This window comes from Paramormyrops kingsleyae, chromosome 6 (assembly GCF_048594095.1).
Source record: "Paramormyrops kingsleyae isolate MSU_618 chromosome 6, PKINGS_0.4, whole genome shotgun sequence".
NCBI classification, from domain to species: Eukaryota; Metazoa; Chordata; class Actinopteri; order Osteoglossiformes; family Mormyridae; genus Paramormyrops; species Paramormyrops kingsleyae.
In genome coordinates, this window is record NC_132802.1 from 37,098,617 (window position 1) to 37,105,758 (window position 7,142).

Sequence of the window (7,142 nt, forward strand, 5' to 3'; positions counted from 1 at the left end):
GTGTGGACCCCCCTACAAAAAGCACATTTCTGTATACGAGTCAACTATCTCCTATTACAGCCGGCTTGGCAGAGTGGTGGTAAGGTACAATTCTAAAATCATTTCATGGCATTGTCCTTGCGCGAACCCAAGGCAGTCATGCATACCTAAATATGTTGCCAAGTGGCATTTATTTGAAACAGACCAGGCACTCTTCAGAAAAACCAGAAGTGTGGAGGAGAACATCACAGAACATTTTCCAATTGACATGGAAAGTTTTGACCTAGAAGAAGGAGCTCCATACTCACCTGAAGGCAAAAATCTGTCGCGGATGGTTCAATACATTTTTCATAAGAAGAAACTGCCTGCGATTTTCCCCTCAGACGTGGTCAAGACCATTCATTTCCCTGTGCACTTCATACCATCAGAAACCTTTTGCTCAGAATGTTTAGAGCCCACTCCTCTAAGCGAACCTGTGCTGATTACATCTAAGGCTAAAATCCTAACAATCACTGATGTCATAGAAGGTATGTTCTCTCTTTATTTAAATATTTATTATCGATATTTTAACATTTCATTGCTCACTACATGTACTGTAAATGTCAGTGTAGCCATGACTTCCACTATCAGCAGCTTAGCCTCCTTCCCAGCAATTCACACTTGTATGCTTACTGAGATAATTTCATACACTGGCTTTTAGTACTGTGCAAAGTATAGAGACATGTCACAGTGTAAAATGGTGAAAGATAAATGTGTAACATTTACTGGTGCTTGTGTCCATTAGGAATTTCAGTGTACAGAAAATGGTGCTACAGGTGTGGTATGGCATATCGATACCAGGAGTGGACTGATGGTGTCCACAATTTCGATGACCACACACTTCTGTCCATATACATGTGCCATTTTCTACGCAATACACTTCAGGTAGGAACCATGTTCTGTTGTTTTAATCATTTAAAACAATTACGAATACTTTATCAAAATAATATATTGTAAAGCCTTTAAATGTCATACATCAATTTCACAGACTCATCAGGCAGTAGGGAGTGCCATGGATGTGTTGGAGAAGACCTCTGGTAAAACCTATCCATCCAGGGAAAGGGTCCTGCAGGCTTATTTAAGCTTTGAAGCACTGTCAGACCTCGGTTACACATATGCTTGTGTATCGTGTGGTTATCATCCAGTATCTGTTGTGATGGACCTTCATGAGAAGGGCGTTTTTAGCATGCCTGGTAAGTGAACACATTTATTCATTTTCTTAGTCTTACATTGTTTCAAGCACCACATATCCAGCTATGACTGTTTGGAACATGCTTACTTAAGTCTTGCTTTCCTTAGTGAGCAGCATTGAGGAACCATCTCAGACTTTTGATGGAAAGGTAAGTGTTGAAAATTTCTGGGAGATGGTTTCCCTTGAAATGATCAGCCGTGGGTTGGTCCCAAGTAAGTACAGTCCGCACAATGTTCTAGGTGGGATGACAGTATTCTAGCATTTACTTTGTTTATCGTGGAATAATGTACTGTTATGTTAATAATATTTTCTAACATCATTTAAAGGCAACAAGTCAAACCCATTTGTCGTCCATCCCAGTTACCATAGTTGGGCTCCGTGGATTGGTCCTCACACAAGAGATAGGGATGTTGTACTCAACACTGAATACAAAGAAGTGTATTCTGCTTGTAGTGCAAAGGAGGAATCTGAGTTTAACCTCACAGAGGACCGACTGACTGATGAACTTCTTAAGCTCAAGGTACTGAACTTAAGTCAATTTTTGTCAGTTTTGTCAAAGATGTGTGTTTTTGAACCACGCCAGACCAACTATACTAATGTTCATTATAGATGGAAGCTGTGCGTGCTCTGTGCCGACAGTGTGGCATAGACCCCAAAGGCTCACGGATGGACCTGGTAACGAGACTTCAACAAGAAATGAAGAACAGAGCGAGTTATGATAAGGTGTTTTCACAGATCTGGGGAGCTTCTGGTAAGTTGTGTTCTATTACTGAGAGACCGTTTTTACAGACAGTTCTTAGTTTCATTACTTGGAATGGTTGCACTCTGATTTACAGTTTCCTTAAACAGGTGGATGGGCTGTGGTCACCTGTCCTTGTGCTGTGGTGTATGGTGTTAAGTTCAACATAAGGGCTGAGAGCCCCCGGGACTTTGCTGACCTTTTATTGTCGATGAAACATTTTCCAAACATTGTATTATATGATTTTGCGAGAGGGTTGGCAACACATACCAACCTAAGAGATCCAGAATCATTACCCTTCAAACCTCATGGGGGTAGGTTACTTGAGCCTACTGAAGATAACATCAGATGTGCCACTACTGGGCAGATAAAAGTGAGCTTGCCATGGCTAGTCACCAAGAAGCCAGTTCCTGATGAAAATGGCCACCCTATAACTGGATCGTCTGAGCATTATGCTCTTTATGATAGATTTCATGAGGCAAACTCAAAAGATGCCAGGGATGTCTTGCGAAAGGTGGAACTGGTCCCAGAGTTACGTGGTTGGATCAACAGCCCGTGTGCTGAACAGCTCTTTGCTGGAATGAGGAAAAACAATCATTTTCTCAACATGATGACTCCCTCATCGCATGTCTTTTTGATGCGAAATATTTTGTGTCACTACAACAATGCTAGAAATTCAAGAACCATAGAAAGCATGAAGAAGAGATTGGGCAAAGGAGTGGACATACAGTTAAATTCCAATGGTCAGACAGTTTTGGGTATGTATTCCACCCTCATTCTAAATTATTAGTGGTAATGTCATGTTTATGTCATGTTTATGTAATTTTGCTGTCCGGTGCCGTGAAGTTATATTTGTCTTTTAATTGTAGGTGATTCCTCATGTTTATTTTGCAATTTGAAAGATCATAAAGCTATAACTTACAAATCTGTCAGAAATGCTAGACAGCATAGCGTTGATGAGAAATGCATGCAGTACAACCGATTTAACTCATTCTAAATCATTTGGTTTAAAATGTGCTTTTTTGCAGCACCAGCTGAAGCACCAGCCGAACAAGCACAAACAACAACAGCAGCACCAGCTCATGGTATGACAACTGCAGCATCCCCTGGTATGAAGACAATATATATTTTTTGAGGGCCTGGTTGTACAACTTAATAAAAACCTTAACACATCCATGTTTTTTAGAATATGTATACTTATGTATGTTTGCAGTGGGTACTTGATCTGCAGCTAAATGTATACCAACCTTCAGCCACCCTAAGAAAGTGTTATATGCTTCATAAGATGGCTCAGTATCACAGAAATGTGGTGAAACACTTATTTGGTTAATATTTTCATGCATGGTCTGATATGTATGACAGGAGATCTACCAGTGTGCAGTGATGACTGCTGGGGACTACCACATCTGGAGCACACAAGTGCCCGATCGGAAATCAGAGACTCAGAGGTGCATGTTTTATGTTTTGTTCCTCCGTATTTGTTTGTTTGTTTATATATTGATTGACTCATTTGATTGATTGCCGCATGGGCTCTCTTAGTCGCAAATTTGGAAACCATTTAACAATTGGCAACCATTTCATGTAATACAGTTGTCATTGTTTATGGGTGTTATAACTTTTAACATCTAATGTATCGGTTATTATATTATTTATAACTTGGAAACAAACTATTCATTAATCAGTAATACAATTCCTTTTGTGTCATACTTTTTAAATATTTTCTGTGATGCCTCGTAGTGCATGGCATATAAGTGAAGTGATTAGTTGTCATTGACACACCACAGCACACAGTGCACAACAACAAAATGTGTACTCTGCATTTAACCTATATGACACCATGACATTGCAGAGGAGAGCAGTGCTTGGGGGTGGTACCTTGCTCAGGGTACTTCAGTGGCACCTTTCGATTACAAGTGCACTTCCCTAACCATTAGGCCACCACTGACCCTATTACAAACAGCAGCATAATTTAATGGAGTCAGATTAATTGGTCTTAGTGATCTGATCTGAAGGTGGGGATTAGGGTTGTAACGGTATGAGATTTTCACGGTATGATAATCGTCTCAGAAAATATCACGGTTTCGTGGTATACGGTATTAAACTATCATTATTATTTGTATAATCATCAGCTACAATGACCCTTAAATGAATAAAAAGAGATATGGTTTTTGGATGAACATGGTTTATTGTAACAAACTTTTTTTTAATGAAAATAAAAAAAACTTATGGAAGTATGAGTCTAACTTTTGGGGGAAAAATAAATAAAATAAAGCTGCGCATCTCCCATTTGAACAAAATAAGGAATAAGTTATTTCTCTTTATATTAGACAAGAATAAATCAAACTGTCCTTCCTCTTTAACAGCATATATGGGAGAGCAATATGTGCAGGGTCATGTTTGTTAATATTTTCCTGAGATTATCATAGCAGCATGCATTTCTTTGCTTTTTTTCAGGTCAGGTTATGATGAAGAAATGTAAGCATGTTGAGATTTTCAGGGCTCAATCTTGACCGCTGAGGTGAGAGAATGTGTCCACTTGTACTAAACACCTATGAGTTCTCAGTTAGTGTATTTGATGATTATTCTTTTAAATAAAATTATAAAATGATCATTAAGTGTTCTCTTGAGAGTAGCTCTGGATATGTTCATGTGTTCACGTCTTCACATAGTGAATGAGACAGCAGACGCTTTAAAAACCATGACCATCATGCAGTGGCGGTTTTAGGCATGGGCGAACGGGGCAGCCGCCCGGGGCGGCACTTTTTCATGTCACGTGGGGGGCGGCACACGAACTTGGAGGAAAACAAAAATAATCTAAATAAAGCGTTTTTCTAGAGGATGGGCGAGCGGAGACGATAAGGGATGAAGTTGGGAGGGCGCCGGGAGGGATTCTATGGGGGGCGGCACACGAACCTGGAGGACAAAATAATCATCTGTGCCGCTGTGTGTGTGTGTGTGTGGGGGGGGTAGTTGGTTAATGAGCAAGCGGCAGCCTTTTTGCGCTGTATATTCACAGACGCACATCGCGATTTAATTTGCTGCACAGCTATATTTTGATTTATTCATCCATCTATCTATCAAATCGGACATTTTACGTGGCATCTGAATTATACTGTAATTGACTCCAATTACATGACTGGATTCCGGGATTCCCTCTGCATCACAGAAATAATACGGCTTTAAGTTATAAATGGAACTTACCTTTATCTTCACGGAGGGATGGTGTTCGCGAATATGGGAGAACATGTTCGACGTATTTCCTCCTTTTGCGGCCACTGTTCGTCCACATTTCTTGCAAACTGGATATCCACCCCACGATCATTTTTCGGATACCCAAAATATTCCCATACTGCAGATTTTAATTTTTTTTTCGGCGGGAAATAGAGATTAGAATTTGCAGCCACTATCGGACATTTTCGCCGCTGTGCATTTATGGGTGGAGTCTAAGCAGTAAAGCGGAAAGAAGTTGCATATACACAGCAGCGCAGGTGAGATCTGGTTTCTTTTTTTTTTTTCCAAACCGCGGATAGGCAAATGTGCATGATATGATAATCGTACATGTCAATATCACAATAAACCGCCATACCGGTATACCGTTACAACCCTAGTGGGGATTGATACACCTTACAAAGTTGATGCTGTAATATTTATCACTCTGATGCATTGTTCTGACCCATATGCATATAAGCCTTTCAGTCTGACAAGCTGGTAGTATCATGACTGCCTTTTTCCAGGTCTGGTGCCCAACGTGATCAAATTGTTTTACACCTGTGCCCTCAGGTGGAGTCAACTCTATGTGATACCATTACAATATGTCATAGTTTTACAATAGTTGTGACAATATAATTTCTTTTAGGAAAATTCAATGTGTTGAAAGCACAGATGGTAGAGGAGGAGGAATGGGTTCCATCTCCATTGAACAGGTATTTATGTAGCTGATCTTACAGCTGAACCTGCTGTTTTTCTCTTTTTTTCTCTGTGCTTACTGTGCTGTACCCTACAAAAATGTGAAAACAATGAGCTTCATTTTAAGCAGTTGGAGTTGGAATGTAGAAGTCATGCTATTTTTGTCTGTTTTTGTTATATTACAGAACTATTGTAAAATAATATTTGCGTGCTTGTATGATTTCTTTCACAGATCCCCCTCGACGTCCTGGAGGATATCCTTTTAGAAGTAGTCCTGTTCGAGGGTGACAAAGCTTTTTTAAAGCTGTCACTTGTTTGTCACCTTTTTTTGGGACTTAGTCGGAAGGGAAACATTCCGTGCCCGAGCGCATTTTCAGTGGCTTGACAGTAGGTATAAAACATATTATGATATTTGAATACCCTTTGAGTTAGGATGTTTGTATTCCCATTAACAAGGGATTTTACTCTAATGAATCATTCTTAAATTTGAAACCTACAGGTGTAGTCCCATGGAAACTGTACAGTGCGGCCTATCAAGCACAATTCCGACGATTGTATCGCCTGGAATGCTGCCAGCACTGTCTAGAGACTTATAAGAACAGCTTACCAGGTATGCATACTGTGTAAGAATGTTGACAATTGTTGCTGAAGTCAGTGGTTGCAAAAAGAAAGTCACCAGAACAATTTATTGTGTGTCAGGTCCTGAATATTTTCTTGAAAGTATGCAATGAAAAACATTGTTGCTCTGTTTTGATACTAAGTATGCTTGCTTATTATTTATTGTCCCATAGGCTACATTGGGCGTGGAAGACGAGGGGAACTTCACACAGCCTGGGTTCTGCAGCGAGTTCTGCAAACACCTTACGGAAGACTTGGGTGTGTGAATGGGTGGGTGGGTGGGGGGGGGGGGGGCGGTGATTGAGTGGGTCAGTGAGTGAGTGAGTGAATGGGTGGGTATGTAAGGAAAATAGCAAATTGGATGACTTTGGAATAAAAAAATAACAGCTACTATGCCTCTGTTTCCTTGTCTACACACAGACTACACACATGACCGAACCACATTTTAAGTTTTATCAGCTTTTCATTAAAAAGCACAGTGGCACCCAATTGTGATGAGTTACTGTATGTGGAAATGAGTGGCACCTCTGTATCATTTGTGAATAATTTGTCATCTCATATCGACATTAAATCATAAGTTTTATTTAATTTTAATGTTGGCACAGAAATAAGTTACAGTGCCTTTGGAAATGCAATAAAATGCTCATTTGGAAAATGTTTAACTATCCT

The 7,142-nt window shown here is 39.9% G+C and overlaps 2 long non-coding RNA genes across 2 annotated transcripts; both read left to right on the forward strand.

Annotated features, from left to right (window-relative positions):
* Positions 1-2,028: 2,028 nt before the first annotated feature.
* LOC140591772 (uncharacterized) lies at positions 2,029-3,399 on the forward strand. The gene is made up of 3 exons (XR_011992077.1): positions 2,029-2,707; positions 2,978-3,058; positions 3,312-3,399. It is a non-coding gene; the product is annotated as an uncharacterized lncRNA (long non-coding RNA).
* A 2,081-nt stretch (positions 3,400-5,480) lies between these two features.
* LOC140591773 (uncharacterized) lies at positions 5,481-6,748 on the forward strand. The gene is made up of 4 exons (XR_011992078.1): positions 5,481-5,872; positions 6,088-6,242; positions 6,355-6,465; positions 6,647-6,748. It is a non-coding gene; the product is annotated as an uncharacterized lncRNA (long non-coding RNA).
* The last annotated feature ends 394 nt before the right edge of the window (positions 6,749-7,142 follow it).